This window comes from Hetaerina americana, unplaced genomic scaffold, assembly GCF_022747635.1.
Source record: "Hetaerina americana unplaced genomic scaffold, ioHetAmer1.1.p SCAF_24, whole genome shotgun sequence".
Lineage (NCBI taxonomy): Eukaryota > Metazoa > Arthropoda > Insecta > Odonata > Calopterygidae > Hetaerina > Hetaerina americana.
Window position 1 is genome coordinate 1,323,409 of NW_027286808.1, and position 11,579 is coordinate 1,334,987.

The window sequence follows — 11,579 nt, forward strand, 5'->3', positions numbered from 1 at the left end:
TCTTTATGATGCCCCCAATGTCATACCCACCACATATAACCAACGGTATAAATCAACTCAGTCATCGTTCGCCTCCTTTTATGACTTCTTCTGGTCCATGATCACCTTTTCCATTTAGGACCTTAATTGACGTACCTTCTGAGATAGTTGCAAAGTAATAATGATTGGAAACCAGAAAAATATAGTTTAAGCGATTTATTTGAAAATTAGTTAGAGAATCTACTATTCCTGTCAGGTTTGTTTGTTTGTGACATGGATTACATATTTACGTGGATATGGTTAATTAATGCACTCGACGCTAGAATTAAGACACTATGTTTTTAGAAGGCCTATAACACAAGAGGACTCAACGGTGGATAGAGATAAGAGGATTTAACGACAGAAAACCATTAAGCTGCACTCCAAGGAGGTAAATTGTCTGTCTCACTTACTTAGCGTCATTCTTCCCGGGTGAGAGTGCACTGGACAGATTTTGGAAAGCATAGATCGTAGCATTTGTTACAATTATCAGACTATGCCGCGAACGTAATTCATCACAAGCTACTCGTAAGTTGCGGTCCTCCTCTCTGATTCTCATAATGGTAATGACTAAAATAAAAGCAAGACATCATTTGAAAAAAACCGGTATCGATGTTTCTGCTGAATAAAGACCAGAGCCTGAAAGGACCCGAAGAAGCTCAGATTATTTTTTCAGCCAGATTCCAAGACCGTAACTTACTTCCTGAATCAAATTTACGACGCCGGATTGCGCTTTGAAGCATTGTCATTTTCCATAGGTGGAAGGAAAACATTCGTAGAATTTCTATAAGTTTTCTTTGACATATCTCTTTTATCTATAGTGGATGACTCAGTTACAAGTTACTGTCGCGGCGTATCCCGCATTTTTTTGGAATTTGCACAAATAATGTTGTGAGTTCTTTTGAATTAGAGTTAAAAAGTTACACATGAAATAAGGTAGGGTTTGAGCTATGTGAAATTTACCTTGGGTTTTGAAAAACCGTTTGGGGTTAAAAGGTACGATATTGTCCTCTTGCCAATGCCAATATTGCTCTACTGCCATCTTCAGCATTTCATTTTTTCTCAGTACGTACACATATATAAAACCCTAACCCCCCTCATCCCTTACCCTTTCCTCCTGGTGCTGCACCCCCTGCCACACACCTTTTTGGTGGCTCGCAGGGTATTGATGCATCTGCTCCTAACACTCTTAAGGCAACATCTGAGTTCATCTCTCCTACTGTAACTGAAAATGTACCACAGGCTGGCTAGCGAACCCAAGTTGGGAAAAAATGTAAGAAATGGCATTTACCAACAAAATTGAGAATTTATATCAAAGGAAGCTCTTAAAACACTTGAACTCTGCAATTAAAAAAATTCAAGTGTAAGCTTCGGGCAGATTTGGGTGATTTTTCAAATGCAGCTCCCTATTCGTTTTTGTGTCAGAATCCAATTTGCGAGCGCGAATTCACGCAAAGTGCTTCCCAGCGTATTAATTTTTTAAAGAAACCGCAATCGATCCACTAAAAAATTACCTATCTCACTTTTCCATTTAATCTAGTTTCACCTCGAGACTGGAAGAGTCCACTTTGGTTTCATTACTAGGGGAAAGCACAAACGAGAAGCAGCACGGGTGAAAAGAGATACAATCTCTCGCTCGTTAATCTTCCCACGCGTCTTTCACCCGCGGGACGGCGGCATGAGAAGGGTTGTGGGAGGTCTGTGGGTGGGGGGGGGGAGAGAGGAAGAGGAGGAGCCTCAAACGAGACCCTTCTATGGGAAGAGACTCCGCGCCGCGAGAGCCGCGTGATTAACGAACCGGCGTAATTGCCGGCGGGTGGGAAGCGGAGGTGTCGCGAGAAGCGGCACCGCACCGCCGTTAATTGGCCACCGTTTCACCGGGCGGGGAAAGGGAGGGGGCCCCTTGCTCCTTCGAAAGCACCCCTCCATACACACACACATACAGACACCTCGGTGCGAGCGGCGGAGAGGTTATGGCGGGGTTGGGAGAGGGGCTCTAGAAGGGAGAGCGTGCGCCTACTACGTGCTGCAGATGTGTGTTCGTGCTTCCGTGTGAATTCCTCCTTCGACGGGTGATCGTTCAGCGAAGAGGGGAAGAGAGGGAGAGAGTCCTCGCCTATGTCGTGTCGATATCCGCAGGAAGGGACCTGGGAGAATGGAGGCGACAGTATGTTGACAACTGGATGTATGGCGAAATGAATCAAAGAGGGAGAGACAGGGGGCTTGAAAAGCAGAGGAAAGGAGTGAGAGAGGGAAATAAGAGAAAGGAAGACAGCGAGGGAAGTGAGGATAAATTCCCCAGGGAAGCGCCCGAGGGATCGTTGACGGCACGGATTGCGTATAAAGAAACGGGTGAATTGACACCCGTTTACCGCCCTAGATACCAGTCCTTTTGAGAGTAAAAGACAAAGCAGTGCATGCCCAGATTCCCCAACATTTCTACAGGCCCCGTTTTTCAGATATATTTCTCCCTGCAACGGCATCGTTCATACCCGCGCGATAGAGGTGGTTGTTGTAATTTCTCTGAAGCGCCCGACCAGTCACTCGTGGTGCGTGATCGGTGGTACAAATGGATTTAAGATTTGGGTAAGTGATTCGGAATTCAACCACTGTGATGCGCATCAAAGCGAAATCTGATTGGAGCTAAACCGTAGGGAAAACTTGGAAGCGACCAAAATGGCCCATCTTTTTCGGTGTATTTTTTTTTTAACGCAGTGGATTATCGCTAAGCAGTGCAGCTCAGTCTGGAAACTATCGAGGGGGGGCGTTGGATTGTGGATTCGACAATTTGGTGAAACAGGAAGAGAGGGCAAGAAGAGGGGACACGGGAAAGAGCGGAGAGAGGTCGGAGAGGGGAGGCGAGGGAATCGAGGGAGAGGAGGAGGATGAGGGAGATGAGGGAGAAAGAGGGCGATTGGGGGGCTAGCGTGCAGTCTGCTAAACCCCCCCTCGAACACGGCGTGGCACGGGCTGACACTGGCGAACCCGAGCGCTAACCCCCATGTGGACTCATTGCTCTCTCTCTCTCTCTCCCCCCACTCCTCGCTCCTCCTCCCACTCCACCACCCGCACCCTCGCCACCCCACTCCAATCGCCACCCCACTCCCCTCTATATCCCTCTCCAATGATAAGGCGGATGATGCCATGGGGGAGAGAGGGCATCGGAGTAGTAGTAGTAACAGCAGGAGGGGGACGTAACGCGGAGGTTTGGAAGGGGTTCGTCGGTCGAGGGAGCGGTTTGCAGGAGAGTATCGGTCGAAACGGAACGACCGCGACATTGAGGAATTCTACCCCCTCCATTCGCCCATTCTACCGAAAGGCGGGGCCGGAGAGGGCATCGTCCTACCCTGGAGAGAGAGAGGAGGGAAGTGGGCGAAGCGGATCCCAGAGTCAATCAGATCGGGAGAGAAGAAAAAAAAGAGCCACTATTCATTTCGACCTGAGTCGGCCCGCTCGATTGGTGAACGGGGAGAGATAGAGGGAGAGAGAAATAGGATAGAGATGGAAGTGGGAGGAATAATCGCAGGATAAACGACGGTGTTTTCGAGTAAACTCCGTCGCTTCAGTGCATGAAAGGGAAAATGTTTGGCGGTGGGTGGGACAGCGGGGGGTGGAGGAGTGCGCGGCGGGAGGAGGTATCCGAGCCTTTCGCGCTGCTCGCCGGGTCGCGAAGGGTCCACCCCAACCCCTTGGGCCGTTGTGATGCTTTCTTTTTCCCTCCGAGGCTGACACTGGGAGTAAAAATTCGAGCCACTGGATTTTATTTCACGGTCATCGTAAACCGAGCCTGCGGCATGAAACTGGCACTATGCCGAAACAAAGTAAGCATATCACCATCATCCGCTATAGACTTGGAATCTAAAAACATAATGAAATAAAACGATCATTTCAAGTTTTGCAGAGGATCGAATCGTCTGAAGCTTGCTGGAATTTTGGGTAGCCCGCGTCTCTGCTCTCTACACGCCTACGAAGTATGCCCGTTTTAAATAAGACTCAGTCGTTATTATGGAAGAACCTGAACGGTCCTCAATGCATTGCCAAATGGGTTCGATACGCCAAATACGTAAGATTAAATGGCAAGGAAGAAAGAACGATTCGTTATTGTAATGTGAAGAATCTGATTGGAACAGGACCTAACTCGACATGCTGAGCAAATACCAATTCTTAAAAGGGGTAATAATATGGGTCACCAATGTCACGTATCATCTGGGTCAAATATCCGAAAGGAAATTTAAGCCCTCGGTATGAAAGAAGCTTGAACAATGGTAGGCAATTAAAGGATTACGCGTGCAAAAAACAAGGCTAGTGATAAAAAAGATTGATACTTACTAAAGATATAAATACATCCAAATGGTTAGATTTCCTTGATCATATACAAATAGTATGCTCCCAGTCATGAGAGGTCCTCACCTCGTGTAAAATTCATGATTGAAATTTTTGGTCTACTTGAGGAGTATAAACAGAGAGTAAATACTGGAAAAATATTTGGCCTATGAAATGATGTGGGTTGTGTTCACTGATTTTAGACATGTATTAAATAATACTCTCGTTAATTAATGTCGAGAGAATGGGTGACAGTGGAATCACGACACAGATATGTGAGCGATGAGTGTACGTCTGAAAAAAAGGGATGGACCGAGCAAACAATGGTGAATGTGGTCAAAACAAATTTCAAGGATAGGAATATTTGTAATCTTAGGAACAGAAGAGATTTATTAATGTATGAATGCGAAAGAGATGAAAAAAAATGAAGGCAAAGGCAGTATGAAATAAACTAGCAAAATGACATAACTTTCCTGGTAAAACCGAAAAATTAGGCTTATTGACTTTGCCTATCGCAAAATAGAATGGAGAGAAAGGCATGCATTAATAGACTTTTGTATGCCTTTCACTATCAAAATTTCTATTCCGCGCTAAAATTATTTTACATATCTGCTATATGAAAACGGTTTCCACAGGCCGTTGATATTAGTGCCAGATGAGCTCTACCCTCACTTACCAACCCTACCTTCAAGTTGCTAACTGTGGTTGGTAATATCTGTGATAATACAAACTATTATCTTGAAGAGATAGGATGAACTCAGTGAGCAATAATTTATATTAAATAAATGAAATAAATGCTTACATAATAAATGAATTAAACATAATTAAACATTTCATGAATTAGAACATTTTGAAGAGGTACCATAAATGTGAGACTTCACCTCTTCCCAATACCTTTCGAGTTCGAAATCGAAATTTGGTAAAGTTCCACTTTTGGCATTAATAATATAATGATCTTATTTTTAAAATCCTTTGATTCATACTATTATGGCATGGAGTCAAAACCTCTAGGGTTGATGGGAGCACGTTTCTACTTAGTAGTTCGGTCGTTATTCTAGTTTTTTTTAAACGACGCAAAAAATTCAAATATTTTCTCATTGTATCACTTGCAAGTTCTTCTATGACCTAAAGGGGAAGTGGGAACACGTTGACAAGTACAATAATTTAAAAGTGTAAAAATTATTCGCCTTGACCGGAATTTGAACCCACTAGGCGAGCATCCCGGTCAAGGCAGATGATTTTTACACTTTGAAATTGTAATATTGTAATGTATATTAACGGATGGCTCCGTTAAAGTTACAGTCGCGGCATTTTCCGCAGTTCTTTGCATTTACTCTAACAAATGTATGAACTTTACAGAGAGTGAATAAATAAATCAGAGCATAGGATAGAGACCTCGACACGTATGTATATTTTATATCGTCCTATGGTCAAAAAGGAAGAAAGATTGCATTCCGTGTGAGAAATTTTTTCATTATCATATTATAATAATTCACGAATACTTTGAAATAAATGTTGGACTTAAAACCATATTTGGTGCAGGAAATACTTTCTCAATTTGGAGTGCCGCACCGAGTTGGTGACAATTTTTTCCTGACTCAACGGGTCGATTTCGTGCGTTCACTAGTATGTTTTTTGCGATTAAGCATCATATGGCCAATCAAATACTTGCAATTTCTAATAAACATTGATTTAAAACTTTTCCAGACAATTTTCCTAATCAAGGTAGTAAGAGAAACGTTATGATCATTTTTTCGAATCGCTAATCCGACTAGTGTTCTACAGTAGAGCAATTTTATCGTACATATAATTGGAGTATAAAAAAACTGTAGACATTCAAGAATGTTAATTTCATATACGTGACATGCATTTCGACATATTTGTATTTTAAAGACATATTTTTACGAGGTTTTTCCACAACTATTTATGAAAATGATGACTATATAATTCAGTATAATTATTTATGGTATTTTTTAAATTATTTGCTTCTAAAAATATTTGAGCCCAATGCTGTTTACAATGAAGTTGGAAACAAAAATGTCCAGTAAATCTGTTATTTCCTGACGCCATTACTTGGTAACTGAAATGTTTATCTTTATTGTGGAGAAAATACGAGAAACAACAGATGCATCCATTGTAGAGATCTGAGAATGGACACCTAGTGTAACAGCAGAAAGTAACCAGTCGTAAGATGGGTGAATCATATAGGGAGGCACCTCCAAATGTGGCTTACTAAATAATACTTTGATATGCGGTGAAAAAACTTCAGTGAGGTCCTAAAATATTTCTATCTTTTTTTACTCAGCGGAACACAACGGCTTCTACTTTAAACAATAGCCCAGGAGTTTGGGAATGGGGTTAAAAATACACCAACCAATTTTGGCCGACAAATCTGTTATTTTCATCCTCCAGGAAAATCTCTTGCGGTAGCGTGGGAAAACGGCCCTAAGAATTCAAAAAATCCTGCATTCTTTGGTGTCCCCCATCTGCCCATTGAGTTCCAAAAGTCCCTTAAACCTTTCTTAGCTCTTTTGGGTTGGTAGCTACCACTAATTAGAACTCCTCCGCGAGAAAGAATCGCTAATAAATTTTCCAGGAAAAACTTTTTTGCTGCTCTAATACGTGGTTATTGCCATGAAATCCAGTCCATGCTAATTTTTCTTGGCAGATATCTGTATCAAGAACTTTCTGAAAAATAACTATTTCGCGTTTCGGTCACGTACAGCTGACAACCATCCAGTAGCTTTTATTCTTCTTTAACCCGCAAGTTGGTTACCTCGTAATGAAAACCATCTCCTTTTAATACTATTAACTTCCACAGCAAATATTCACCGCAGTCAGCAGGAGGACCATGATATCTGGTAATTGATGAGTATTATAAAATGTGGGTAGAAGGAGGTATATTTTGTGGTGACGACATCTTCAGATCAAAGAAAATTCAATTTCAAAGTAGTCTCCTGTGTTTCAAAGTAGTTTGTATCTTTGAAAAAAATAGAAATTATATCGAATTATCCGCTGAGTGCAGGTTTGTAAGTAACCGATGTAGGGAATTGAGGTTAAAAGATACTTTACAGAGGAAATTTTGACATCCGCTTAGAATGCAAAATGGATAAAAGCCGTTTAAAAATACATCAAAGGTGAGTACAATTTATATCATGAGAATCTAAAATAAGCTCTCTTTTTAAAAATTAATGCGATATGACATTAAAAGGCAGCAGGTTTAATCATAAAAAGTAGTTATAAATTGCACAAGTCAGGAAAAATACCATTTATACTCAATAAAGAGTAAACAATTTGATTTTATATTTAAATGCTAATTTATTGCACAATATAAACAGGAAATAGTATTCACCAATTTGACTCTGGAATTGCAAGTTTAAACATGTTCAGTTCCCCTACATCAATGATGGAGGCAATACGCGAAAAGCAATATGCAAAATTGAACTTTTATTTCCACCTTAAGTAATCGACAGTAGTGGCCAATATAATGCTTCAGGAGACTTATGGAGAGACTGTTTTCCATGTAGCACAGCTAGATGGTATTAAACGTTTAAAAAGGGGAGAAAATAAATTTCAAAAGAAGGCGTACTCCCAGCTGCGGTCACTGTTCTTAAGTACGCGGAAGTAAATATTTACAAGTACACCATAGCTGTCATTATGAAAGAAAATCGTCAAACAACGTAAAGAACACAATTATAAATATTGAAATTTTTATTTAGTGCCACCCAGACTTTGGTGACAAAATATGCACAGGAAACGTCGGTGAGCAGTGTGATCAACGGAAGTATAAAGTGAGTTTCTCAACCTCCTTATACTCCAGACCTAACCGCATGCGACTTTGTCCTGCTCCCCAATGAGAAGAAACACCTTCACGAAACCTTTTTCCTTAATGAAAAGCAGGAGTATGCGAACTGAGCATAGAAAATAATATTTATGAGGACATTATTCTTCCAATAAAAAGTATTATTAATAGGAAATGATTGGCCAAACACTGACGATACCATTTGAGCGTTTAAAGATATTTTTAAGTTCAAAAAAACATAGTTTTACTTTATTTTGGAAAGAAGTTTAATGTAGACATTGAATTGCGCTTAAAAATCATCTTTCCCAGAAATGTGCAGTTTAAAAATAGGAAGCAAATGATAATATCTAATAAAATGGTTTGAAAGATGAATTTCGGTCAAGTTACAAATACTATATATCAATCACCCATGCCAATAACCCCGTATATTATTATCTCGAAGCGTGCATACATTAATTTATTTATATATATTTAGATGCATATATATATGTGTGTGTGTGCAAATATATATATATATATATATATATATATATATATATATATTCATTCACATGGAAAGAGATATAAGGAAAAGGGATAGGAACACATATAAAGGACGAGCATGTATATATTCAAAACAAAAACCCGCCAAGTGGCGATCTTCACATATTTATTAACATTGATATAAATTTAAGGATATAAAAAAGGGATAGGAACACACATAAAATACAAATACAGGAATGGTAGGGAAGATGAAATCGAGCGGATCACAAGTGTAGAAAGATTTCCTTGACCGAGACTTGAACCACGAAGAGTTCGACTTGCTCCTACCACTTGAGCTACCGAGGAGTCATAGATTATTGCATTGATATCCGCGGGGAATTTATGTAACCAAGTGCCCCGAGTCTCACGAAGTGTATATATGCACATATATACATACAAGTGTTTATATATATGTATATATATATTATATATATAGAAATATATTATATATATAGAAATATATTATATATATATATATAGAAATATATATATATATATAATATATATATATATATATATAAAATTTTATATATATATATATAATTTTCTATTGTGTGTGTGTACATATATATATACACACACACACACACCATAAACACAGTAATCAATCAGAGGGTCGGTTTGGTAGGTGAACGTAGAGTTCACCCAGTACTAAACCCAACGGTGTGCGAAATTCACACATCAGAGTAGGGAGCCAGTGTCTTTCATGGTGCCGGATATGTATATTTCACAGGAATATCTGGTCCCCGAAAAATTACACAGCTTGGAGGGAGCTGAGGGTGGCCAGCGAGTGCCGGTAATCGAACCCGTGCCCTCCGGTCAGTAGTCCAACGTTCTAACCCTGTACTACTGTGACCCTCATTATTATATTTTTATATATATGGGTCGCAGTAGTCCAGGGTGTAGGGCGTTGGACTGCTGACCGGAGGGTCCCGGGTCCGATTCCCGGGCAGGGCACTCTGGGCACCTGCAGCTCCACCCAAGCCAAAGTGATTTTTCGGGTACCAGGTCTTCCTGGGAAACCATAACCGGCACAGGGAAAGGAACTGGCCCCCCTACCCTGATTTGTGAATTTTCACACGCCGTATAGGGCTTAGTACTGGGTGAACTCTACCATCACCTACCAAACCGACCTTCGGGTTGATTACTGTGTTTATGGTTTTATATATATTATATATATATATATATATATATATATATTTATATATAATACACACAGAAACACATATATATATGTGAATACATATATGTACTGAACTTGCAAGAAAGCCTCACGGATGTGAATAATAATTTTAACGAATGAGCAGTATATCGCTAATCAACAAAAACATAGAGATCTTGTCCTTCTTTCCCTAGAGGAAGGTGTTTTGACCTATCAGACTCAGACATAGTTAATTTTGAGAAGAGATTACGAAGTAAATTTATCAGCTTTTGCATGTTAGTTTCATAAGTCGTATATTTATTTAAATAGACATTTTTTAGAGGTTTGATAAATTTTCTTTACACAAATAACACTCAGAACTGACGAATTTTTGTTTACTTAATTAAATGAACATGCTCTTACTATTATTATTATGCATTCTGATTTTGAGCCGAGATCCAGGAAAGCTGTAACTAAACACTTCTTGCAGATCGCAATGTGTCAGATGAAATACAAAATATTATAATTTATTTTAATCAGGAAACACGTTGTACATCCTTACTCCATCTTAGAAACCCGCAAATCAGAAACCGCGGTATATTTTAGAGTAGAATCATCGTCAATCCCAAATCCACAATAATAGTGCCAAGGCGGAAAATGCGATATTTATTCTAAGACCTCAAAAAACTAAAGTTTCGGCGTGAAATTTCTGAGAGCCAAACATTACTCTAACTACCTTCATCTGCCGACTTAATCACATTCACCCTCCATTACGCTATTCTCTGTAGGTACATTTTAGGTATATTAATTCTGGTGTATTATGATAGACGATATCTTTTCAAGAAATAATCTACGTTAACCATAAAAAAATTATTAATAATAATGTTCACGACTAACGTAGGCATCATTGCATTTCCAGCTTCATTGCCGATGCATGTTCAAAAGGCGGGAGGCTAGACAAGAAAGGGTTGAGGGACAGTGATAGGAAAAAATAAACGGCTGTTGGAAAATGGGTGGGACAGGTTAACCGACGCCGGGTTGTCCCTGAGGAGATAGATAACGGAATAAGACTATGAGAGTTGAGAGCGATTAAACATTTGCTTTTAGGAAAGGAATTGCTGGCTAAATTTGTTATGCATGAAGTCGAAAAGTGCGTCTTTAACAGGTGTTCTCTCCACACATTCGTTGGAGCGTGCCACCTTGCATTTCAGATATTGCCATTTACGACCGGGAAAAGAATAGCAAATAGCTTTTGGGAAAGGAATAGCCGCGTAATATATTAGGAATACTTGGGAAAGGGTTATAGCTTATCATTTGTCATGCATAAAGTGGAAACATGCGTCTGTGATAAGTAATCTCTCCACACATTTGTTGAAGCGTGCTACAATGCATTTCAGATATTGCCATTTTAGAGCAGTTCGATTTTAGGTCCAGCTAGACCTACAACCTTTGGGCAGATCGAATGGCGGACCTGGAACCTCTAAACCAGTGGTTTCCAAAGTCCTGACAATGTGACATTTGCGAAGGCTCGGTAACCTTCCTTCTGTCTCCGTTTTATAGCTTCGTTTTTAAAGTTTACATTGTTTCCCGCATCTGGAAGCCTTAACCATGTGTTCTCTTAAACCATGTGTTTCTTACATTTTATAGTATGAACGGTTGAAAATATTTCCAAAGCTTTCTCACAAAAGGACAAATTTTGAAGGGGTTTGATTTCATTTGATATATCGTTGGTATAACGTCACGAAACTGAGTACTTCGGCAGTAAGGTTCAGT